Consider the following 13,665-nt stretch of genomic DNA (forward strand, 5'->3'; position numbering starts at 1 on the left):
CTAAAAAAGTCACCGGACAACCAAAATTACTGATTCGGTTGTCCGCCGGACAACCATAAATCTGTAGCCAAAATGGACCTTTGTGAATACGGACAACCAAAAACTTAGACGGACAACCAGAAATTGTAACCTGGTTGTCTGTGGGACAACCATTTATTTTTCCTTAATTCGAACACTGATTATGTAGCCAGAGGTTTCCAGTGATATAAAAATCTCAACTTTTTTTGAGAAAAGTGGGGGGATGAGGCTGTGGATCACGAAATGGAAAGTGAAATATGACAAAACAGAGGAGAAAATACGCAATATTTGGTGTTTTTACATCGTGGACACGTGAGAAACACACGTGTTGTTTGTTTACATCTCAGACCCCAATATCGATTAGGTGACGTCATCAGAAAAAGGTCTATAGAAATAACGTTGCCAGGTTTTATGCAGAATTAGACCCTACAGGTCTGGTTTGCCCTGGCCTAGTTTTGTTCCAAACAAATTCATGTTTATGATAAATCACTCGTCTCACAATGCTCAGCTCATTCATACATTTATGATGAAGTTTATAGCGAAGGTGGTCTTTAGAAATTAAATGTCAGGATCGCCCAAAAGTAATAATTTGAGGTTGGTTTATAGGAAAAGATCGCTGACAAACATGCAAAACATTTAAAGAGAGGACCACCACAAGTTTTTAAAAACAACGGAGTTCATGAGTTTGACGACAAGTCTGCCAAATTCGGAAGAGTTTCTCCAACTTGATAAAACTCAAAATCATTTTCAAGTGTATAGAACATTGGTAAAGATCTAATAAAAAAAAATTGAACTATTTTTACCTTTATTTCCTGAGTAATATTTGAAATACTATAACTTTCTTGCTATGTTCAGATTTAGGTGAATTTTACCTAAATTATCACCAACACGATCCCGAGGACCTCCCGGCTGCTCCGTTTCAAAAGTTGATCATATTCGAATATCCAATCAAATTGCGTTTTCATAATGACGTCATTCATAATATATAGCCTCTTACACATAAAGTATTTTATCGATTCAAAAGAGTAAACACATGTCAATTGAATTTAAAAACAAAAAAAATTCCTCCTATCAAAAAAAGAAGAAGCTAATTTCAATATAGCTGGGGTATACATCTAATTCTAACTGTAAAATGTGTGCATGAAATTATCAAAATAGATGCACCAAACCCGGCACCAAAGATACGACTTGTTTGATTACAGTTAGTAAAAGAGATTAATGGCACTCAGTCCAACTTGGCCCTTTACAAGTTCGTCCACACCAGAATAGGTCCATAACTTGATTTTGAAGATTCTGCGCATAAAAATGCCATCAACTTTCTTGTATTATGTTTGAAATATTATATTCATAGATGCAAATTTCAGGATGTCAACCCTAGTTTTCAAGCTTACAAGAACATGGTGAAAGTTAAATTTGGCACAGAATATAAAATTGCAGAAAGCAAAGGAAAACTGGGTAATCATTTCAAGAAATTTTCCTTTGATCTTGGTTTTTAATGGGATGTAATTTTCCAAAGATCATTGTGTGTTATTTTTATTTGCACTGTGATATGGGAAAGTTATCTGTGTTTTGTTTTGTCACTTGTCTGCATGTATGTGTGTTTGGGGATGGGTGTGTTGACTGTTGAGGGGTGTTTGGGTGGGATTTTTGTTTTGTGTAGAAAATCCCTGGTCTAGTTTATTGATGTACATGTAACCAACATAATTTGTTCATATTATACAAGTATATGTTGTATAGTGTGATTCTGCCCACCCATGGCAGGGGACCCAACAGTTACCTTTGTGTAGGCCTTTTCATGCTTTTGCTGGGCTACCACTTCTTATTTTTGCTTGCCTTTTTCATCACTCTTGGATTGGTAGTGCGCAGCATTTGCTCTTTCTTTTTAACAGAGGTATTGGTTGGGTCCTGTTGTCATGGTGGGGCGGTATTATTTAAAATCTCATACATATTCTGATCTTTGTATGTATCTTGGTTACAGTAATTAAGATGGGGTCTGGTGGACCATGACTGTATGTTTTTTTTCCTTTCCACCAGGCCCAAGTACAGGTGAATAAAAATGGAAAAACAAAAAAAAAAAAAAAAAAAGGTCCATAACTTCACTTCTCCTGTCGCTCCCTCATGCGGAAACCCCAGGGCAGCGGCGTTGCTGGGATTTTTTCCAGGGGGAGGGGGAAAGCCTGTATGGGGCGGGGCAAAAATGATGCACCAAATGGCTTCAATTGGACCTTCATTTTGCACAATCTTCCTGCGCCTTAGTGGGTAAGTCATTTTCGCTTCTGCTTTACACAATTGCCAATTTATGGAATTTATAGGCCTACAAGGCTTCATGGACCGTCATTTCACAAATTTTTGGCTTTTTTAAACTAAAATTTTACACAGTAATACATGTAGTGCCAAAATGGGCCACCAAATCGCTTCAATTAGGTATTCATTTTGCAAAAGTTTCTTACTTCTGAGGGCCACACCCCTGCGTGGTGGGTAAACAAGTAGGACCTACCGGTAGCTTTTGCTTCTGCTTTCCACATTTCCCAATTTATGTAATTTATAGGCCTACAATAATGGGGAAAACTTTTGCACAAAAGACTTCATGGACCGTCATTTCGCAACTGAATTTCGCAACAAAAGTTTCGTACTTCTGAGGGGGGATGTGTCACCCCCCCTGTGTCGCGCAAGCGAGACCCTATGACCGCTTCGCGGCCATTTTTACAGTATTCTCACATTGGGTCCCAAATGTCACTGTGTCCCCCCACTTTCAAAAAAAGAATTTACGCCCTTGCCCCTCCTCTCCCCCTCTCTCTCCCGGCTCAGTTTTTCCTCTTTCCTTGCCTTTTCCTCTTTTTTCCTTGCACTAGGGGGCGGAGCCGGGTCGAAATAGGCATATTATGGCGACATGTGCGCTGGTAGTAAATTCCATTTTTCTTTGCTTTGTCGTATACGCGTAGTTGTTCGGCTTTAAAAATGAAAGGGGATATATCTGACAGTAAAAGCTAACATTTTATGGCAAAGAAATGCTAATCTATTTTGTTTGAAAATGTTATAATATGGCTTTAAGGTAGGACATTTTTTGTTTTTGCTATAGCCCCCGAATGAAATGTACATTGTATTTAATTATGTTATACTCACTCAGGTAGCATTGTGTGTGAATTGTACATCCGAACTAAGTGCTATTCTTTTTTTATGGGCATTTTAGTGTCTAAATGGCCTAAAATGAGGGTTTTTCAATATTGCCGTCCATTTCTAATCGTCACCCCCATAGACTTTACATGTAAAATAAAAAGGCTCATAAAAATTTAATAGCACCTACTATTAATAATACTTCGGATGTAAAATTCATGCAAAATGCTTTTTGAGTGATTACAAAGGGAAATTTCTCAAAAATGTCCATTGGAAACAAAGGTGCCTAGCCTAAATTTCCATATTTATCAGATTCAGAGATCTTAATTTTTCGATATTTCGATTTCCCCTTATAAAAATGTTTAAAAATCGAAAATCCCAAATTGTGGGATAAGCTTTTGAACGACGGGAATTTAGGCCAAGTGGGTTTTTAGCGGGTTCGCCGTAGGACAAGTTTAGAACTGTCAAGCTTTCGTCAGGAGTAGCTCTGACTTCTTCAGGACAACGTACCTAAGAATGAGACATGTAGGCCGTCCTTTGCCTGAAAAGAGCCGTTCACTGAAGACTGCCCTTTGTCAACAGAGAACAATCAGATTACTGCAGTCATTTTAAAGATTTGTGGCCGCTGAAAAGAGCCATTCACTGGAGACTGCCCCTTGTCTATGACAAAAAATCCTCCCACTGATTGCCCCCCCCCCGAAACCCCCCCCCGCCAATTCCTCAGGAAAAAATATTTGGTGCAGGTGCTGCAAAGCTGATTCTACAGGCTAAATACCAATACCGGTACTAGAGTGCCATGCCGAGATAGCCAATGGACATAACAGGCCTACTAGAGAGTTCAAACCTGGTTGTCAGTGGCGTAGATTTCTTTTTGACATGGGGGGGGGGGTCGGTAAAAAAAAAAATTCTTGAAGTATAGTGAATACTGTGAATCCAGCACCTTTTGGTGACAGAATAAATTTATGGTACAAATGCGCGGGAAGCGCACAAAAATTGTTGCCATATATTGAAGCTAAACTGGTGAAATATTTTGTTTGAAAATGTTATAATATTGCTTTAAAAGCTTTTACAGGGTGAGCTGTGTCTTTTTTAAAGACTCTTCTTGTTGTTATCAAGTTATCATGAATTTTAGGGTTGCCAACTCGTGATTTGGTAGCCCGCTTGGGTGACTTTCAGGGACCTCAGTAGTGTATGGTGCTGTTGACCGGCTTCAGTCTACAAAGCGATTTGGGTGACTTTCTAATCCTGTTTACCGCGCCGCTATCATCTGAGAGGATTAGTCTTAGACCATAACACCTGAACAGGTGGATGATTCGATGAAGTACGGTGCAGTGGTGAGTAGAATTTGCTAGAATAATTTCATGTAAAAATGTTTCGAACAGAATCTTCGTGTAGCATGTAGGCCTAATTGCGGCTTTTGAAGTAACTTGTGACTGTCCAGTCTAGTCATAGGCCTATAAGGCCCCATGCATGTCACGAATACTGGACACTTCATCCCCTGGACACTTCATCCCCTGGACACTTCATCCCTGGACATTTCATCCCCTGGACATTTCATCCCCTCGTGTTAAAACGCTTCTTTGAGCGTGACAGTCATGACAGTGAATCAAGAATGCATATGAATATAATACTAATTATTGTTATGTTATGTTAAGTGAATAAAGATCTGTTCAATATGAATATAATAATTGTTTAGAATCTTGAACTTAGAAGGAACTAATATAAGGAAATTAATCATCTTATTTATCCAATGTATGCACCGTGTTCTGTATGAGCTATTCACCAGCTGATCACACGTATAATAATCGATCAATGCTGAATGCCAGCAGGGCCTATAATAGACTAATAGTTAATAATAGTTTATACATTCAATGAATTTACCTAAATTGAACAGTGCATACGCACATATCTTTTGTTATTACTGTGAGTATAATTGTTATCATTATATTACTATATTGTTAATATTATTAGGCATATTATTATTATCATTATTATCATTATTATTATTTACTGTGGTTTTTTTTGTTGATAGCTCAGACTAATTATTGTTATGTTATGTTAAGTGTATTCTCTTTTTTCCTGTTATTTATGTATTTATTATGTATTGTTTGTTTGTTTGTTTGTTTGTTCAAAGTTTGTTTATTTATTTATTTATTTATTTATTTATTTTATTATTATTATTTACTTAAAGTTGTTCATCTAACAAAATTAGTACATTTTTAATACTATTTAAATCTGTTTATTGTAAATTGATAAATATGTTTGCATATGGAAGGATCGTGGCAATATTTTTGTATTGTCCACTTCATGAGGTGATTAGCGCAATGTCATGTTATACAATAGGAACAATAGCCGAATGGTTACAGGAAGTTGAATTCTTTCAATCATTGACTGGTGTACTATTAATCAATGGAATCTACATAACTATCATTCGGGAATCTGTAATATAACCACTGATAAGGTGCGATTAAAAGGTTCTAAAAGTAGTTAAGTACAAGGATAGTTAGAACTTATACTTGTAGGAGAATTAAATTAATACTAAACGGTAAAGACTAAGGAGTACTATCATAAAATACTGGAATTCCATCAGTTCAACTGATAATAAATATCTGCATTTCTTTTTCTCCTGTTTTTGCCCATTTATTTTTCTTGCTTTCCTCCAAAGATCCCCTTCACCCCCTCCAAAGATCCAATTTTTTCTTGTTTTCACCCAAAAAGCCATTTTTTGCTCCCAAGACCATTTTGTGGGGACACTCTACGTTATAAGATCGGCAACCAAGTTTTAGAATATGGCTCAAAAAACTGCAGAAAGAACTGATTTTGGGGGTTTTCCGCACATGCATGTCATTTTACTATTAGAGTGCCCCAGCCCCCCTCCCAGTGATGCCAACGCCGCGCCTTAGGCGCACAATTGGGCTACTTGGCAATCACCTGCCGCTACTCAAAAAAGCATGCCGCTACTTTTGAGTCTTTGAAGCTCCAAATTGAAATTACAATGGGTTTTGTGACCATTTATTGATCGGTTAGTAACTTCCCAGTAAGTACCGGAAGTTTCAAAGTCAAGTGCTTTTCCGCCCAATTGGGTGTTTTTCGTTCTAAATTGGGTAAATCCGCCCAAATATCCGGCATTAGGCGCTTTTTTGGAAGCTTAAAAAATTGGGCTACTTGAGAATCCTTTACCGCGGCCTGGCGAGTCAATGCGCCGCGCCTTGACGTTGAAAAGTTTTGGCAACACTGCCCCCTCCCCGGAAACTTTAAAGTTTGAACTACGTGATTCCCGACAAGAGTTTACACTCTGCATAGATCTGTATGGATTACAAACAATCCATGGCCCCTAAAGACCGGGTTATAAAAAATCGCACAACCGCAAATATTTAAATTTGATTTCTCTAAATTAAATTTTCTAGATTAATTTTCTAAAAGTAAGACAAACTCAGTTTCACCGCACCCCATACAAACTTGCTCAAAAATATTCACCAGTCGCCATTATCTTCACGCTCACTTCAAAATCAATACAAATAGCTGCAACTTTTATATTCGGCTATTTTTCTTCCAAAACACTGCTGCATTGTTAATATTGAACAAAATTGGACAAATTAGGTATCAAAGTGCGCGTAAACAAACCATCCTTCTTTTTATGTTGAAATAATGTGAAAACAATTATTAGTTCCGAAGCTATAGGCGTGTTTATAACAGCTGAGTTTCTTTTTGTGCAGACTTTAGATATGGAAGATGGTGCGCCGTGAACAGGAATGAAAAAGTTATATGAAGTTTAAAATGCAATCATGCATGAGCCGAACCACCTACATTGTACATCTCATTCCAAATTTGGGCGTTTACTGTTTGGTATACCTAGGTAGGGAAAACCTACGTGCACGCGTGAACAGGGAAAAAACCTGAGTATCTGAAAAGTCCCTTTCACTAAACATATTATTATACAAAATTGTTCCATTTACCTTTTACTTAGGGTAGCTCCAATGTCTACAAACATAATGAATTTGAGTGATTCCAATGTAAGCTTAGACATGTTTAAACATTACAAATAATATGCCAAAATATCAGCATGATCAGGGTTGAAAAAGTGGGAAGGGAAGGAGGGGGAGAGGGGGGCTCAAGAGCGGAGTGGAATAATAGGGAAGAGTCGATATCGAGTGTGGGGAGGGGGGAGGGAGGAGGTTATATATAGGTGGCGGAGGGAACATAGGTAAGAGGTATGGGTTGTGCTTTCGGGGGAATAATCTAAGTCATAATCAAATCATCTACATATCATGCATCGTTTATATTTCAGACAAATAAACAAAACACCCCCCCCCCCCCACCCCTCAATATATGCACATGATTTCTACATGTAGGCCTAGGCCTCGTATATATCCATCCTTTATGTCTCAACGATGTCTATGCATAACTTATCAAACGAATCTCGGAACTCAGGTGTAATTTTATGGTGTCATGGAAGTGTGCCACCTACGGCAGAGAGCATCAAAGCGGTGGCCAGCGTTGATAGATATCGATAATGAAAATGTTAGCACAATAGGCTATTATATACGTATGGTTATAGGCCATATACTTTTGATTATATATACCCTCTTGTGTCCTCCCAGCACAATAGTGTTATGATTGCATACCAGTTCATCTCCACATTTTAATCCCTTGATTTTTGGTTTCTGAACAATAGAGAAACCAAAACTATATATTTGAAATGAGGGAATGTTAGTAGGAATGACCTTGAAAAGTGTCTGAAAAATACAAGATGTCAGTTATATTCCGGTCTGAAACTATCAGACAATATTTTAAAAACATTAACGTTAACATCAACAATTTACAACAAACCCAAATTATGAAAAAATCACCACAGGGTAGTTTTACATTTCTCCATTTACGATCCTGTCCAAAAGTGTCTCCTTTTATATACCACGTCACAACTACATGTATTTGCATGGGACTCAACTTTGTCATTACTGTGGTTTCCTCATTTTTTGACAAATGTTTCATTTTGAAAATACCTTGATCCGATTTGTGCATGATGATGGATGCATCATAATATTTCGGGTCGTGCTTGTACACGCCGTACTGGAAGTCAAATTGTCATTACAAAACCGATTTATTTTTTTTTAATTTCATGATAAATTTATGTGAGACCTTATACTTTGTGAATATACTTTCTTGCTGATCAAAATCAAAACTAATATAGACCTACCATTCCTTTTTATACAATTTTTTTATAACCATGAGTTTTAAGTTCAGTCAACTTTCAATCAATCAACCCAGAACACCCTCCCGGGTCCGTGGATAACGACTGGTAATGTAGTCTAAGCTATTTTCTATTTTCATCGCCCCGCGTGCCCAACTGTACAAAAGTCTCCCTGTGCGTATGACTTTAATTTGTTTCCCGTTGTCATACTTGGATGCACACTGACCACAGAATGTTTTCTTTTTATTTGAATTAGTTGTTTAGAGGTTTTGTTTTGAAGGACCATTGACTATGACAGAATATCCAATTTAACAATTTTGAAGTCAACCACCCAATATTTAATGGATTTCGCGGGTGAGATTTTTAAAGTAGCCAAAATGTCGCGAAATCGCGGGAGCACTTCGTATACTTTCTTGCTGATCAAAATCAAAAATAGTATAGGCCTACCATTCCTTTCTATACAATTTTTCTTATAACCATGAGCTTTAAGTTCAGTCAACTTTCAATCAATCAACCCAGAACACCCTCCGGGTCCGTGGATAACGACTGGTAATGAAGCTATTTTCTATTTTCATCGCCCCGTGCCAATGTATAATGTCATGTAGTTAGTGATATTTTTAATTAACCCCAAAACAACCTCTTTCGTAGGCCTACATCATGCATTTGTGTAAAATTAGTTGATTTTCGAAAAAAAAGAAAAAAAAAGATAACGACTGGTAATGTAGACTAACCTATTTTCAGCCACTGCCCCACTACCCAGAGCCATGGAACGACATGTTGTTATGTTGTTTTTAATAAACCTAAGTGAACCTACATGAAAAGAGAAACTTGGCCCCCCGCTTGGCACTTTTGTCGTCTTAAGCCACTTGTGAGAATTGATATGGGAATATTCTAAGGATAATCATGGGGATTAAGCCCTTATATCAGTTATCTCCCTGCACGTACTATCGACTTTAATTTGTTTCCCATTGTCATACTTGGATGCACACTAACCACAGAATGTTTTCTTTTTATTTGAATTAGTTGTTTGGAGGTTTTGTTTTGAAGGACCATTGACTATGACAGAATATCCAATTTAACAATTATGAAGTCGGCTTTTCAAAAATCGCCCAATATTTAATGGATTTCATGGGTGAGATTTTCAAAGTAGCCAAAATGTCGCGAAATCGCGGGAGCACTTTGTTTGTCGCGGGACGAAAGTCAAAAGTCGCCCAATTGGGCAACTAAAACAGGCAATATAGTTTTATGTATAGATCACTGAATGAAAGAGTTCAACTTCCTGTAACCATTCGGCTGACAGCTATTGTTCCTATTGTATAACATGACATTGCACTAAATCTAATCACCTCATCAAGTGGACAATACAAAAATATCTTATTAATAATATAACATACTATCCACATGACATAACATTAACAGATACATGGTTCCCATAAAAATGTAGGCCTACTTATTTTGTTAGATGAACAACTAAGTAAATAATAATAAATAAATTTAACAAACAAAATAAATAATAAATACATAAATTATAATAATTATAAATAAATAAACAGCCTATAAACATTACACAATAAACACATAAATAACAGGAAGAAAGAGAAGAAATACACTTTAGCTAAGTTAAATAGTCCAGGCTAATATCAACAACAACAACAAAACAAAGTATAATAATATAAATAATAATATATTGACGATAGGCCTACCCGGTAAAATAACAAAATAATAATACTTTTAATAATAATAATAGGCGTAATACTGAATTAGAATCATCCGTGTTGGGGGCCTACACGCACTGTTCAGTAGGTAAATTCATTGCACTATTGCCATTTAACATCGATCGATTTTTATACGTGTGATCAGCTGGTGATAGCTCATACAGAACACGGTGCATACATTGGATAAATAAGACTAATTTTAAATAAAGATTAATTTCCTTATATTATTTCCTTCTAAAGATCCTAAACAATTATTATATTCATATGCAATCTTTTTACTGTCACGCTCAAATAACGCTACAATAACGTTTTAACATGAGGGGATGAAATGTCCAGGGGATGAAATGTCCAGGGGATGAAAATGCGAGGGGATGAAATGTCCAGTTACCACGGGGATGACCATGTCCATGATGACTCGAGGTCATTCATGATCATGGCATGCCATTCAGTCCCATCACAGATCCTGAACTGTGCTGTGGTCCCATGCATTCAAATTTCAATCACCATGATCTGCACTGTAATCAGGCCAAAAAAAAAAAATTGTTGTGTTGCCCTCAAGTGAAACAAGAAATGTCTTTAAAAAGACAACGCCATGGATGAAGATCATGTTTCATAATTTTGCATTGCAAGCAGTGTTCGAATTAAGGAAAAATAAATGGTTGTCCCACGGACAACCAGGTTACAATTTCTGGTTGTCCGTCTAAGTTTTTGGTTGTCCGTATGTACAAGTCAAAGGTCCATTTTGGCTACAGATTTATCATGTTTTAGGTATGCCAGGCAAACACATTTGCTAGTCAGCCAAATTCGCCGACAATGTCAATGCATTTTTACATAGAAATTTAAAACTTGTGCCCGAAGAAAGAAACCTACATAAATATGTTTTCTATACTTCACTTGACCCAAATATATGATTTTTTATGGTGATAAGTCACCCGCACATGGAATTTTAGAGGGATTTTGATAGCAGTTCCATTAAAAAAAACTGCTATCATAATGAGACTAAGATCTAGAAACACCCCCGAAATGCCGTTTTGGGGAATTTTGCTAGCTGAATCTTTTTGACATTGTTTGATGAAAGTCAATCTTTGACAAGCTGTAACTTTGCTACGGAAAGTGCTATGAAAAAAAGGTTTTCAGTTTTGGCTTTGTTTACTTAAGGGCTTTAATTTGATATATAAAATGATGCAGTTTGATGGCAAATTTGAATTCACCTAGCATACCTACATGTTTATGGTTGTCCGGCGGACAACCGAATCAGTATTTTTGGTTGTCCACCCATTTTTTTTAGTTGTCCCGGGCAACCGGACAACCAAAATTTCGAACGCTGATTGCAAGTACTTGGAAAGCTAGTAAATTTTAATGTTTGGCACAACTAACTGGGTGCGAAATATTGGCATTTATTGGTAAATACCACCAATGACATACTAGGAAATACTCAAAATGTTCATGTCGAAAGTTGAATTGGAAAATGTGTGCTAAATTGGTCTAGGCCTACATTTAATTCATACTTGTAACAAACGGCTCAATTGAAAATCACATCCTCTGAGTTTTACAACAATCCAACAATCTATATTCAGATAACCTTAAGAATGTATGCTGCTAAAGATATTTCATATCAACCAAATTTCATGACAATCCAACTATCTATTTATCAGTAACTGTTAACCTTGATATGACCTTGATGGTTTTGACCCTTAGGGCCTAATTGTGATTACATGCACCACGTTTTATGAAAATCAGACTATCGATGCGCTGTTGACATCAAATGCGCTTGACACCACTTTGAACATTCTGACAATCAAACACAATATATACTTAGTCGACCTCAAATTACCTTTAACAATTTTGGGCAGAATTGCTATCCACAATCTGACAATCTATTACGCTACTTGCAGTTCCGCCATTATGCACTATGTGCGGGGAGAGCCTCGAACTGGCAGCATACATGAAAGGAAGAATTATGTAACCTTACACAGAACATTATGACTAGTTCAATTCCCATTCATGTATGCTGCCAGTTCGAGGCTCTCCCACACATAGTGCATAATGGCGAACCGTGCAAGTAGCTTAATATACTCAATTCACCTCGGTGACTTTGACCTGCATGACCTTCAACATTTTCCGCTTACTAACCCACCATGTCCATAACAATCTAACTCCTTCGAATTCCTCTCAAATCTTTTATTCATCTAAACTCCAAATTTCTGTCCTTTATTACCTTTTCTGTGTTTTACTATTTACCAATATTTAGTATAAAATCCATTAAAAGTGGTAATTAATTTTAGATATATTTATTCACAATGTATAGTTTACTGGTAGTTACAATCACATTATAAGGCCACTAACAGTCAATTTTGAGTTTCCCGTCACATAATTTCTGAAAACAAGTGAGGTAACTTTTTCATTATTCATTATTTTTCTGCCTTTCATTATATGACCAACACGTATGTAAAATGTGTTGTTATTTGCCACTCATTCACTTGAAGATGGATGTTTAGCCCTAATGAGATTCAAAAGTATATTAAAAATAGTCACAATAATGAATTCAAGTGAGGGTCAGAAAATGAAGGGGCATTCGGTGAGAGCAAAATGTAAAAAATATGGGGTCATTGGGTGTTGAGCATGATTTTTGGCATTCGGTGAGAGCAAAATGTAAAACTATGGGGTCATTGGGTGAGAACATGACAAAAACCGTCAAAATATCTCGAAAATCGAATTTTTAGTTCAAAAAGGCTTCAAATTTATTAGTTTTTTCAAAAATAGGTAACAAAATCAGTGATGAATGAAAGTTGCTGTTCAAATTGAAAAGTAAGGGTCTTTGGGTGACAGATCAAATGGAAAAATAAGGGGTCTTAGGGGTGACAGAGCGCGGAGGTGTGTCGTAAAAAATATGGGGTCTTTGGGTGAGAGCGACGCTGAAAAAGGGGGTCTTAACAGCCCTACATACGCGTCACCTCCAAAGTGGGAGTGCCCCCCGGGCCTACTATCGACGTAAAAAGCAGCCATTTATTTCCAACTTGCTAGCAACACAAGAATAAGAAAAAATCATTTAAAAATAAAGATATAGATTACAAATGACAGATGGAGCAGAAACTGTGTAAATATGGCCGTCACTGATTATATCTCTTGTCTCAAATGTGTTATATCAGGCTCAAAAATCTAGTGGCCCGCCGGACCAGTATTGTTGGAAGTTTACTGGCCCAACGCAAAATCCACTGGCCCCGGGCCACCGGGCCACCGCTTAAATCTGTCCCTGATACCATGCTGTCTGACTCGGCAACATACTGCCTGATTCGGCAGTACTTCCTGATCAGGCAGTCGGACCGGACTGATCAGTCTCAAGTATGTACCCCTCCCCTCCTTGCAAAATTTATCAGTATGATCAATGACTGACAAAAATCAGCTCAAGAAAACCTCAACTCACAATCACCTGCTCCCACAAAATGAGCATAAAGTCGCCAGGGTATTATAGAGGATACAGTCCATTTATCATGACAAATTCAGAAAACAAAAGACATTGTGAAGGAAATATTGATTTTTGACCAAACTGCAAGGAGCCAACTTTAAGCTCATTTTGTGAGAGCTGGTCATAGTCTTTCTGAACCCTGGATGTATTGCACATGATAA

General features: G+C 37.2%; 1 protein-coding gene across 2 annotated transcripts in view; it reads right to left on the reverse strand.

Annotated features, from left to right (window-relative positions):
* Positions 1–964, reverse strand: part of LOC140139810 (uncharacterized) — a 28,685-nt gene extending 27,721 nt beyond the window's left edge. Inside the window, exon 1 of one of the 2 annotated variants that reach the window (XM_072161545.1) lies at positions 891–964. The gene's annotated coding sequence lies outside the window, so the exon portion shown is untranslated. Of the gene's footprint in view, positions 1–821 lie in introns of both variants that reach the window. The other variant, XM_072161544.1, reaches the window with a different exon arrangement.
* Positions 965–13,665: the final 12,701 nt, after the last annotated feature.

Source organism: Amphiura filiformis, chromosome 18 (assembly GCF_039555335.1).
Source record: "Amphiura filiformis chromosome 18, Afil_fr2py, whole genome shotgun sequence".
In the NCBI taxonomy this organism is placed as follows: domain Eukaryota; kingdom Metazoa; phylum Echinodermata; class Ophiuroidea; order Amphilepidida; family Amphiuridae; genus Amphiura; species Amphiura filiformis.